We start from the raw sequence: 13827 nt of genomic DNA on the forward strand, positions 1-13827 counted from the left end.
ATAACGATACTTTGAAAATTGAAAACCAAGGACTAAAAATTTCATTACCTCAATATATCACCTAATGTCAAAAAACATAATACAAGTTCTCTATCTGAGTAAGATTGTATTGACTGTGTGTACAATTTGGTCTATTAGTATGCTCCATTATTTTGAATTTGTTAAACCCTTGAATAAAAATCTCTGTGTTAGCAGTTCCTGGCTAAATTATAAAAAGTAATAACAGTGACATTATCACCTCCCAGGGAGGAGAAGGTTTGTCACAATGAGTAATGAGTAATGTTCTTCCTACTGAGGTGATATCAAGCACACTTTACACAACCCCTGCACCAGGCTCTGATTTGATATTCTTTGCATAGAATATATATATATTCTGTGCACACACATGTATATATACACACACACACACACACACACTATACATATATATATATATCACTATATATATACACAGAATATAGTATACATATAGTAATATATAGTATGTATGTAGTATAGTGTATATATATGTGTGTGTGTATATATATATACACAGCTATATATGTATATATAGCTTCTGCTGGGACAAAGGACACAGTCAATGACTCCATTTATTAAGCTGAGTTCGGGGTCTGTGTTCCCTGCCAATCTATTACCAGTTACACCTCTGGAGACATGCCTTGCTCCAAGAATGGAGGCTGTGGTATTTTTACATATGCAGTCTAACAGATATTATTATTTCTGTTTTACAGGTAAGAGATCAGAGGCATGTCAGAGGGGAAGGTACAGACATGCAAATATTTATAGATTTCTTACTGACCAGGAGAACCTTGATCCTGGCCTGTTACCGAGAGTGGATCTAGGGAAACAAAGCCACTGTTGCACAGCCTGATGCCTGAGCCACTGCAAAGAACATCATCTTTGGGCACCCTTCCAGTCTGGGTGAGTAATCTGGGTGATGCTACAAGGAGCTCAATCAAGAGTGTCCTGGAATGGGGAGGCAGACATCATTTGCATTTCACCTACGAAACTCTGCCAGGGTTTTCTCTGCGTGACTGACTACCTTCAAGGCCTCTTGGGAGAAAGAAACTCAAGGAATTTAAGACTGACACTCAGACTCAGGGACTGGGACACCAAGGTTAAGAATCTCTTAAGAATCCATCTCTCTCTCTTTCTCTCTTTCTCTCTGCCTCCCTCCCTCTTTTTAAAATTGTGGTATGAAAACTTAACATGAGATCTACACTCTGAATGAAATTTTAAGTGTACAATACCAGATTGTCAGCTATAGGCACAATGTTGTACAGCAGATCTCAAGAACTTATTCAACTTGTAGAATTAAAAATTTATACCCATTAAAAAGCAACTCCCATTTCCCCCTTCCCATAACCCCTGACAACCACTATTCTACTCTGTTTCTATGACTTTGAGTATCTAAGATAACTCATATAAATGGAATCATGCTGTATTTGTCCCTATGTGACTGGCTAATTTCACTTAGCATTATGCCTTCCACACCCATAAACACTGTCACGGGTAACAGGATTCTCTTCTATTTTTTAATTTTTTAATGTTTATTTATTTTTGAGAGAGAGAGAGAGAGACAGTGTGAGTGGGGGAGGAACAGAGAGAGGGAGACACAGAATCTGAAGCAGGCTCCAGGCCCCTAGCTGTCAGCACAGAGCCCCACATGGGCCTGGAACTCATGAACAGTGAAATCATGACCTGAGACAAAATCAGACGCTTAACTAACTGAGCCACTCAGGTGCCCCTAGGATTCTCTTCCTTTTAAAGGGAGAATTTTAACCATTGTCTGCATATATCACATTTTATTTATCCATTCATCCGTTGATGGACATTTACTTTGTCTCCATATCTTGGCCACTGGGGCCCCTGGGTGGCTCAGTCGGTTAAGCATCAGATTCCTGATTTTGGCTCAGGTCATGATCTCATGGTTTGTGAGATCAAACCCCATGTTGGGCTTTGCACTGACATCTCAGAGCCTGCTTGGGATTCTCTCTCCCTTTTTCAAAATAAATAAATATACATTTGAAACCATATCTTGGCCATTGTAAATAACACTGCAGTAAATGTGGGAGTACAAATATTCCTTTGAGATCTTGATTTCAGATCTTTTAGATATATACCCAGAAATGAGATGGGATCTAATAGCAATTCTATTTTTAATTTTTGAGAAGATGCCATAATATTTCACATTCTCACCAACACTGTGCAAGAGTTTTAATTTCTCCACATTCTCACTAACATTTTTTATCTTTTGTTTTCATAATAATTTATTTTTTTAGGATTCCTTCTTTTATTAGTGGGGGGAGAGAAAGCGTGAGCTGGGGAGGGGCAGAAAGAGGGGGAAAGAGAGAATCTCAAGCAGGCTCCACACTGTCAGGGCAGAGCTGCAACACCAGGCTCGACCTGAGCTAAAATCAAGAGTTGATGCTTTATTGACTGACCCACCCAGGCACTACATCCTGTTTTCACAATAGTTTAACAATAGGCATGAGGTTGTACTACTTCATGGTGATTTTGATTTGCATTTCCCACATGGTTAGTGATGTTGAACATCTTTTTATACACCTGTTGTCCATTTGTATGTCTTCTTTTGAAGAAATATCTATTAAGGACTTTTTCCACTTTTAAATCAAGTTATTTGTTTTGTGGTTTTTGTTTTTGTTTTTATTTTTTTTGCTATTGAGTTGTAGTTCTTTATATATTTTGGATATTAACCACTTAGACAAATGGTTTGCAAATATTTTCTCCCATTTTGTAAGTTGCATTTTTTTTTATTCTGTTGATTGTTTCCTTGGTATGCTTTTAGTTTGAAGCTTTCTAATTTGATGCAGTTCCACTTGTAAATTTTTCCATTTTTTGTTTGGGCATTTGGTATTATATTCAAGAAATCATTGCCTAAACCAATGTCCTGAAGTTTTCCTCCTAAGTTCTCTTCTAAGATTTTTAAAAGATTCAGGTATTATGTTTAAGTCTTTAATCCACTTTGAGTTGATTTTTGTAAGATGAGGGTAGAGTTTCTTTTTATTTTCGTTTTCTTTTTTGGTGGGGGGGAGAGGGCAGGTAGATAGAAGTTTCCCAATATCATTTGCTGAAGAGACTATCATTTTCCCATTATGTATTCTTGGCACCCTTGTCATAGATCAGTTGACCATGTACATGTGGTTTTATTTCTAAGCTCACTGTTCTTTTCCATCAGTCTATATGTCTGTTTTTATGCCACTACCATGGTTATTTAATTACTGTATCTTTGTAGTATATTTTGAAATCAGAGTATGATGTCTGCATCTTTGTTCTTCTTGCTCAAAATTGCTTTGGCTATTTGGAGTGATTTGTAATTCCCTATGAATTCTTTTTTTTTTTATTTTTTAAATGTTTTATTTATTTCTGAGAGAGAGACAGCATGAGCAGGGGAGGGTCAGAGAGAGAAGGAGACACAGAATCTGAAACAGACTTCAGGTTCTGAGCTGGCAGTCAGCACAGAGCCCAACGCGGGGCTCCAACCCATGAACCGTGAGATCAGGACCTGAGCTGAAGTCGGACGCTCAGCGAACTGAGGCACCCAGTCGCCCCTGAATTCTTTTCTCTCTATTTCTGTAAAAATAAAAAATGACTTTGGGATTTTGATAAGATTGCACCGAATCTGTAGATCATGTTGGATAGTATGAGCATTTTCACAATATTAAATTCTTCCATTTCATGAACATAAAATGTTTTTCTATTTAGTTGTATCTTTTTAAATTTCTTTCATTAATGTTAATGTTCTATAGCTTTCAGTGTACAAGTCTTTTATATTCTTTTTTTTTTTTTAATGTTTTATTTATTTCTAGGAGAGAGAGAGAGAGACAGCGTGAACAGGGGAGGGTCAGAGAGAGAGGGAGTCACAGACTGAAACAGGCTCCAGGCTCTGAGCTGGCAGTCAGCACAGAGCCCGACGCGGGGCTGGAACCCACGAACCGCGAGATCATGACCCAAGCGAAAGTCGGACGCTCAACCGACTAAGCCACCCAGGCGCCCCACAAGTCTTTTATATTCTTGATTAAATATTTTCCTAAGAATTTTATTCTTTTTGAAGCTGTTGCAAATGGGATTGTTTTCTTAATTTCCTTTTCATTAATTTATTGTTAGTGTATGGAAACCAAATTAAGTTTTGTGTAATTTTGTATACTGCAACTTCACTGAACTATTAGTTCTAAGTTTTTTTTTGTTGCTATTATTAAGTCTTTAGGCTCTTCCACATATATGATCATGCTATTTATAAATATTTTTAAATATTTATTTTTGAGAGAAAGAGAGACAGAGTGTGAGTCGGGGAGGAGCAGAGAGAGAAGGAGACACAGAATCTGAAGCAGGCGTCAAGCTCTGAGCTGTCAGCACAGGGTCCAACACGGGGCTCAAACTCACAAGCCATGAGAGCATGACCTGAGCCAAAGCCAGATGCTAAACTGACCGAGCCACCCATATGCCCCACGATCATGTTATTTATAAGCAGAGATTATTTTAATTCCTTTTGTCCAATTTTGAGGGTTTTAATTTCTTTGTCTTGAACAATTTCTCTGGCTAGGATTTCTGGTTCCATGTTAAATTTAAGTGGAAACAATGGGCATCCTTGCCTTGTTCCTGATCTTAGAGGAAAGTCAGCTTTTCACCATGAATGTGATATAAGTTGTGGTTTTTCATATATGACTTTTAATATGTTGAGGTACATTCCTTCTATATATAGTTTGTTGAGGGTTTTTATCATAGAAGTTTGTTAAATTTTGTCAAATGTTTTTTCTGCATATATTGAAATGCTTTTTTATCCTTCATTCTGTTAATGTAGTATATCACATTAATTGATTTGTGTATATTGACCCATTGTTACATAGGAAGGGTAAATTCCACTTGGTCATGGTGCAGGATCCTTTTAATATGCTGCTGAATTTGGTTTGCTAGTATGTTATTGAGAACTTTTGTATTGATATATATTAGGAATATTGTTTTGTAGTTTTCTCATAGTCTTTGGCTTTGGTGTCAGATAATTCTGGCTTAATAGAATTAATTTGGAAGTCTTCCTTTTCAGTTTTTGGGAGAATTTAAGAAGGATTAATGTTAATTCTTTTCTTAAAAGTTTTTTTTTTTAACATTTATTTATTTATTTATTTTTTGAGAGACAGAGATGGAACATGAGTTGGGAGGAGAAGAGAGATGGAGACACAGAATCCAAAGCAGACTTCAGGCTCTGAGCTTTTAATGCATATCCAGAGGCAGGGCTTGAGCCTACAAACGGTGAGATCGTGACCTGAGCCAAAGTTGGACGCTTAACTTACTGAGCCACTCAGGTGTCCACATGTTAATTCTTTTTTAAACATCTGGTTTGGGGATTTTCTTTGGGGGGAAGTTTTTCATTATTGATTCAACCTCCTTATTCTTTATTGGTCTATTCAGATTTTCTTTCCTCATAATCAGTCTTGATAAGATTGTATGTTTACAGGAATTTATCCATTTCTCCTAACTTAGTTATCCAAATTTGGCATATAATTGTAAGTCTCTTATGATTCTTCATGTTTTTGTGGCATCAGTTGTAATGTCTCTTCTTCTCTCATTTTCTTTTCTTTTTTTTTAATATAATTTATTGTCAAGTTGGCTAACATACACTGTGTAAAGTGTGCTCTTGGTTTTTGGGGTAGATTCCATGGTTCATTGCTTACATACAACACCCAGTGCTCATTCCAACAAGTACCCTGTGCCATGCCACCCATTTTCCCTGCTCCCCCACCCTCCCACCTACCTTTAGTTTGTTCTCTGTATTTAAGAGTCTCTTATGGTTTGCCTCCCTCCCTCTCTGTTTGTAACTGTTTTTCTCCCTTCTCTTCCTCCATGGTCTTCTGCTAAGTTTCTCAAGATCCACATATAAGTGAAAACATATGATATCTGTCCTTCTCTGACTGACTTTTTTACTCAACATAATACCTTCCAGTTCCATCCACATTGCTGCGAATGGCATGATTTCATTCTTTCTCATTGCCACGTAGTATTCCATTGTATATATAAACCACATCTTCTTTATCCATTCATCAGTTGATAGACATTTGGGCTCTTTCCATGATTTGGCCGTTGTTGAAAGTGCTGCTATGAACACTGGGGTATATGTGCCCCTATGAATCAGCACTCCTGTATCCCTTGGATAAATTCCTAGTAGTGCTATTGCTGGGTCATAGGGTAGTTCTATTTTTAATTTTTTGAGGAATCTCCACATTGTTTTCCAGAGTGGCTGCATCAGTTTGCATTCCCACCAACAGTGGAGGAAGTTTCCCATTTCTCCACATCCTCACCAGCATCTGTAGTTTCCTAAGTTGTTCATTTTAGGCACTCTGACTGGTGTGAGGTAATATCTCAGTGTGGTTTTGATTTGTATTTCCCTGATGATGAATGACGTTAAACATCTTTTCATGTGTCCGTTGGCCATCTGGATGCATTCTTTGGGAAAGTGTCTATTCATGTCCTCTGCCCATTTCTTTATTGAATTATTTGTTTTTTGGGTGTTGGGTTTGGTAAGCTCTTTATAGATTTTAGATACTAACCCTTTATCCTATATGTCATTTGCAAATATCTTTTCCCATTCTGTTGGATGCCTTTTAGTTTTGTTGATTGTTTCCTTTGCTGTGCAGAAGCTTTTTATCTTGATGAGGTCCCAGTAGTTCACTTTTGCTTTTAATTCCTTTGCCTTTGGAGATGTGTTGAGCAAGAAATTGCTGTGCCTGAGGTGAAAGTGGTTGTTGCTTGCTTTCTCCTTTAGGATTTTGATGGTTTCCTGTCTCACATTAAGGTCTTTCATCCATTTTGATTTTATTTTTTGTATATGGTGTAAGGAAGTGTTCTAGTTTCACTCTTCTGCATCCTGCTGTCCAGTTCTCCCAGCACCATTTGCTAAAGAGACTGTCTTTTTTCCATTGGATACTCTTTCTTGCTTTGTCAAAAATTAATTGGCCATACATTTGTGGGACCAATTCTGACTTCTCTCTTCTTTCATTTCTAAATGTATTTATTCGAGTCTTCTCTTTTCTTCTTCCTAGTTGAGATAAAGGTTTGTCAATTCTGTTTATCTTTTCCAATAACCAACACATACTTTCATTTATTTTTCTTTTCTGTGTTTCATTTATTTATTCCCCAATCTATATAATTTTCTTCCTTTTACAAGTGATGGGCTTTGTTTTTTTTTTCCTTCTTTTTTAATACATCTTCATTTGGTATGTTGTGTTTTCAACTTTTTTTCCTTCTTTTTTAATACAGCTTCATTTGGTATTTGTGTTTTCAATTTCATTTGCTTTGTGGTATTTTCTAATTTCCTTTCTGATTTCTTTGACCTATTGGTTGCTGAAGAGTGTGTTGCTTAATTTCCACATTTTATTAAATTAATTTCTAGTTGCATTCCATTTTGGCTAAAAAATAATATTTGGTATGATTTTAATCTTCTAAGATTTGATGAGACTTGTTCTGTGGACTAACAAGTGGTCTATTCTAAAGAACATTCCATGTGCTCTTGAGATGGATGTGTATTTTGTTGCTGTTGGGTGACATGTTCTGTACATGTCTCTTATGCCCCTTTGGTCTATAGTGTTGCTCAGCTCCACTGTTTCCTTTTGATTCTGTTTGGATGCTTTATCCATGTTTGAAAGTGGGGCACTGAACTCTCCTATTATTATGAAATTGCTGCCTTTTCCTCTTGAGATCTGTCAATATATGCTTTATATATTTGGGTGCTCTGATGTTGAGTGCTATATATATTTATAATTGTTAACATATGCATGGGAATATCTTTTTTCATCGCTTTACTTTCAGCCTGTGTGTGCCCTTAAACCTAAAATGTGTCTTTTATAGACAGCTTTATTGGGATCTATATTTTAAATTTATTTATCTACTCTATGTGTTTTGATTAGGGAGTTTAATCCATTTATATTATTTAAATAATATAAATTTATTTAAAAGTAATTATTTATAACTAAGGACCAACTATTGCCATTTGGTTAATTGCTTTCTGTCTATTTTGTGATATATTTCATTTGTTTTTGCTCTTTTGCTGTCTTCTTTTGTGATTTGTTAATTTTTTGTAATAATATGCTTTGATTCTGTTCTTCTTTTCTTTTGTGTGTTTTCTACAGGTATTTTCTTCATTGTTGCTATAGGCTTATATGATTCTTATGGTTATAATTGCCTATTTTAACTTGATAATAGATTAACTTAAAAAACATACAAAAACTCTACACCTTTACCTTTTAACATTTTGTTATTGATATCACAGTTCACTTCTTTTTATATCATATATACATTAACAAATAGTTACATTTATAGTTATTCTTAATATTTTTGTCCTTTAACTTTTATTATATTACATAAAGTGATTTACACACTATCATTACAGTGTTACAAATTATGTATTTGTCTATATTTTTATATTTATCAGTGAGTTTTATACTTTCATATGCTTTCATGTTGCTGTCTAGCTTTTTTTCACTTCAATTTGAAGGATTTTTTTAGCATTTCTAATAAAGCAGATCTAAGGATGATGATTTCTTTCAGTTTCTTGGGGTAGGAGCAGCATAGTCTGGAAAGTATCTTTCCCTTGCTTTTGAATGATAATTTTGCTAGGTATAGTATTCTTGGCTGGCAGTTTTTTCTTTTAGCACGTTTAACATGTAACTCCATTCCCTTCTGCCCTGTAAGGTTTTTGATGAGAAATCATCTGATAGTATTATGGGGTCTTCTTGTATGTAGCAAATCACTTTTTTCTAACTGCTTTCAAAATCTTTTTGTCTTCAACTTTTGACAATTGGATTATAACTTGCTCCTATTCAGGATCCTTTGGTTTTCATAAACCTGAATGCATATTTCCCTACCCAGATTTGAAAGTTTTCAGCTATTATTACTTTAATTAGGATTTCTGCCCCATACTTCTTCTCTTTCTATGACTCTCATACTGCATATGTTAATTTACTTGATGATGTCCCATAATTCCTTTAGGCTTTCTTCATTCTTTATCATTCTCTTTCTTTCTTTCTTTCTTTCTTTCTTTCTTTCTTTCTTTCTTTCTTTCTTTCTTTCTTTCTTTCTTTCTTTCTCTTGCTCCTCTGACTAAATAATCTCAAGGGACCTGTCTTCAAGTTTGTTAATTCTTCTACTTCATCATATCTGCTGTTGAAACCCTCTAGTGAATTTTTCAGTCCAGTTATTATGTTCTTCAACTCCAGAATTTCTCTTTGGTTCTTTTTTATACTTTCTCTTTGTTGAGATTCTCATTTTGCTCAGATGTCATTTTCCTGATTTCAATTTGTGGTCTGTGTCTTTTGTTACTAACTCAACTTCTTTAAAATAATTATTTTGAATTCTTTTTCAGGCAATTCATAAATGTTCATTTCTTTAAAGTTGGTTACTGGAGATATATTGTGTTCCATTTTGTCATATTTCCATTATTCTTCTTGTTCCTTTTAGCTCTAAATTAGTGCATATGCATTTGAAGAAACTTCCACCTCTCCCAATGTCTATGAGACTGGCTTTGACTACCAAAGACCTCAATAGCCAGGCTGGGGATTCTGAAAGCATCTTAATTCTTTTGTAGGATTGTGTCTTCTCTGGACTTATGCATGTAGATTCCTAACTAGAGTGGATTTCCTGGTTTCTTCTTTTTCAGGATTCTATAATCTCTTCTTCCTTCTGGTATCTAACCATTGTACCATGGGTTGGGACATTGGAGGTATGCTCTTTTCCTTTTCCTTATTTCCTATGGAGATAACTTGAGTTCTGTACCAAGTTCTACTGGATGCAGTAGATCATTCACCTCTTTTCCTTTGTTGTTAGCTGTACCCACCAAACTCTGGGAGTTCCATCAGTGCTGGAGGTGTGATGAGACAAAAGCTCACCACTTTGGCAGCATACTGAAAAGCAGGGACACTGTAAGCACGCTCCATTCTTTCATTCTCTCTAAGGGAGAGATAATGTGCCCAAACAAACTCTTTTCACTGAGTTGAGCTTGACTGGGGGAGGGACCGATGCAGGTTAAGTGACATTTTTCTTACATATTTTAGTGCAGTTGTTTTTCTGTTTTGTGCCCATCTGGAGTACTATGACTTTTTAAATGGATTCTGGGCTTTTCATAAAGGTATTTTGATTTGCATATCATTGTTAAATCTGTTTCTGTGTATTAAATCAGTAAATCAAGGGCTGGGATTTAGAGTTCTACCATCTGCTGACATTATTCTTAGGATCAAGAATTTTAGTCAAATAGAAGACACTTACTGATCTCCAACTCTCAGGGAGCATCTTAAGTGGGAAGGAAAATTAACCTCTAGGTAAGAATGGAGGGTATTCATCTCAGTATCTCTGTCTAAGCTCTGAGAGGTCATGTTCTAAGTTGAAAAAGAAATAAAGAAGGAAAGAAAGAAAGAAGAAAATAAAGGAAAAGGAAAAAAGGGAAAGTTGAAATGCCAGACTTTGTTTTATAAAGTTAAACAAAAGAAATGTTAAAACCAATTTTGATGGAGAACTTTCCCATATCATTTTGGGATAAACATTTTTAAATCTTACACAACAAAAATAAGTATGCCTCAGCCATTGTGAATGGGGCAGGAGGCACCTGCCACTTAAGGAAACAGCAAGGCAAGATATTTGGCACCAATAGAGAAGATTTAACGGCCATTGTGGGAAGCTTCTGCAAATGGAGGGCTTGGGCCTGCTGTTAAGTAATATCAGGGTAGTCAGATATCACTGGGCCATGGCTGCATAATCATTCTTCCCAGTTTTGGTGTCTTAAACTACATTTTATAACCACCTTATTAGATACCCTGATCTCAATTGCTCTTCTCCTCCTTCTCTTCCCACTGCTCCCATCACTGGTATTACCTAAAATCTAATCCCTCTGCGTGTCCTTGCATGTGAGCTTCTTGGGAGATGAAGAGCCAGAATTATATTCAGCAAGAGAGCTGTCCAAAATTGGAGTTTGTCACCTATAGAACTCTGATTAATTAACACATTTCATGCACCGCTTTAGGCAAACTTCTGTCATACGTCCATGGTCATAGCTACATGTTCAGCTAAGGCACTACTCCAAACATGTCCACACTAGTCACCAAAGGCTGTCAAATGAGAAAAGAACAATTGATGGCTCTACAAGTTTTTACTGAAAACCCTGTCTATAATGATCTGTATTCCCTAAACCTTAGAGCACAAATAAAACCTATCAGATATAACTTGGCCTTTAATCATGTTCTATCTAGTAGATAAAACAACATAATATCTGACTTTGGAGTCAGACAGAACTGGATTTGAATTTTATTTGTGCCATTTGGTGTGTGACCTTGGATAAGTTTCTCAAGCTTTGTATCTCTAGTCAATAACTACACTATAAGGTAGAGTGCACATTTAGTGAAATACTATATAGTAAGAGCCTAGCTGAATGTTTCACATATGGTAGGAAATCAAACAGTGTTGATGATGATGATGATGATGGTGATGATGATCTGTTCCATTCCCTCATCTAGTGTAAATACCTAGAAGGCAAGATCATGTTGAATACTTTTTTTATGACCATCACAGTATCAGAAACAGCACTACTGTTTAACTTTTAACAGGGAATATGACAAGCACACAAATATTGCTCCTGAAATATCATCTCTCATTAAAAGTAATCAGGACTTCTGGAGAAATGGATGATTACAAGTTTGGGGCAGGAAATATGCAAGATGAACCTGGAACATATTTTCATAATACAAAATAATCCAAGAGCAACTACTAGAGATGTGCCTAAAAGACTCAAAAGCAAATTCAAAGAGGTTCATACTGGTCAAAGATGTGACAATTTGAGTTTTCAAATGGTTTATAACTGTAACAGAACCTCATCAAATATGTTTAAATATATGACAAGTTATGTTTAAGTATATAACAATCCATCAGTAGCTTAAAAATCTATTTATTCTATTTGTAATATTTAAGGGAACAAATTCTTTAATTTGAATGTTGGTAATTAAAAGAGAGGAATTAACCATTTATCCTACACTTCCAATATAAACTGTATCACTGGGTGACAAAATGGTAAGGGATGGGAGTGGGCAAAGTTTCTCTTCACAGAATTATTACAGCTAATAAAAAAAAGAGAAAGGATGGAATATGATGTGCACCCACTAAGGAGTTGATTGAGGTCTGTAGAAGCAACATCATGAAGAGTGACAACCAGATTATGGAAGAACATAATACTATCTATGATGTAGTCTTGCCTCCAGATGGAAGGATACAACACCATCCATGAAATAGTCTTGCCAACAATATTGCACCTAGATTTGATAACTGCCAATTTTAAGGAAATATAGAGAATAGATAACTGTGTTGAACTATCACCAATAAAAAAAAAAACTTTGATGAAATATAAGAAGCTCATGGAACTTGTATTCTAATGGAGGGAGATATCATCAACACATGCTCTCTGATGCTGCAGAAGGAGGACTAGGGGCAATTGGGGAAATCCAAGTGAGGTCAGTCGATTATATAGTAGCACTATATTAATTATAGTGACGTGATTTTGATCATTAACTGTAGATGTATAAGAAAATGCCCATAATTTTAGAAGATGCGCACTAAAGCATTTAAAAATAAAAAGGTACTATAACTAATAGTTGATTCTTGTTATTCATGGTAGTTATGTTTTACAAAGTTGTCAAAAACACTGAATTGATGCATACTTAGCTATTGCTCCTGGAGGAAGTACTGGGTTAGGTTTCTGTAATCCCTGATCACAATGTTTTCATCAACTGGTGAGCATATAATACATTAACATAAAAAATATATAATATGATATGATATAACATAATTAAGTTATTCTTAATTCATTAAGATTACATAGTACCAGGATGCCTGGGTGGCTCAGTCAGTTAAGCATCTGGTCATGAACTCGCAGTTCGTGGGATCAAGCCCTGCATCAGGCTCTGTACTAACAGCATGGAGCCTGCTTAGGGCTGTCTCTCTTCCTCCCTCTCTCTGCACTTTCTCTGCTTGCTTGCATGCATGTATGTGTTCTCTCTCTCTCTCTCTCAAAATAAATAAACTAAAAATAATCAAATTTAAAAAAAGATTAGTTAGTGCCAATAGCATTGTAACTCATACCTGAAAAAGTTAATCTAGCACAAGTATTTCCTCCATAAAACCAAAATATATATGTACATATTTATTACACGTATATTATCTTTCTTTTTATGTATGTTTATATATATTACATATATAGACATATGTATTTGTACACAGATATAAATAGGTCTATTTTAAAATACATAATTTTATATTTTCCATACATTATATTTATCTATATTTACATACATAAACAGAGAGAGAGAGTGAGAGGGAAAATTATAATGCACATATGATAAATGTTAACATTTTGGTAATCTTGTTTAAAAGTATACAGGATAACTCTTTGTACTAACTTTCCAACTTTCCTGTAATTCTGAAATTATTTAAAAAAAGGTTTTTTTAAATAAAGATTCCTCCCCCCCCCCTTGGTTGTTGATATAACCAAAGCAGCTAGGATAGGCCCTGACATGTACTCGATAAATACTTCCTCAAAGAATGAAAGATTAATGTCAAGTAAGACATCAAGTCTAGAGAGCTAGGATTAGGAACACTTCCCATAAAAATGGTGGTGGAGTATCTGTGAATTGATCTCTGCACAGAGAAAAGCTGGTTTAGTACTGTAGTTTCCATCATTGATTAGAAAAATGTTTATTTTACTCTCCATTCTCTCATCTTCTCCTGCAATAATAAACTGTGATTGGTATGCTTATAGATTAATTATAGTAATCATAATTG

At 35.4% G+C, this 13827-nt stretch overlaps 1 long non-coding RNA gene across 1 annotated transcript; it reads left to right on the forward strand.

The window, feature by feature from the left end:
* Positions 1 to 737: 737 nt before the first annotated feature.
* On the forward strand, positions 738 to 13152 carry LOC144222125 (uncharacterized). Its single transcript, XR_013332305.1, has 3 exons — positions 738 to 921; positions 5157 to 5268; positions 11604 to 13152. It is a non-coding gene; the product is annotated as an uncharacterized LOC144222125 (long non-coding RNA).
* Positions 13153 to 13827: the final 675 nt, after the last annotated feature.

Source organism: Crocuta crocuta, unplaced genomic scaffold (genome assembly GCF_008692635.1).
Source record: "Crocuta crocuta isolate KB4526 unplaced genomic scaffold, BGI_CrCroc_1.0 scaffold190, whole genome shotgun sequence".
Taxonomy (NCBI): Eukaryota; Metazoa; Chordata; class Mammalia; order Carnivora; family Hyaenidae; genus Crocuta; species Crocuta crocuta.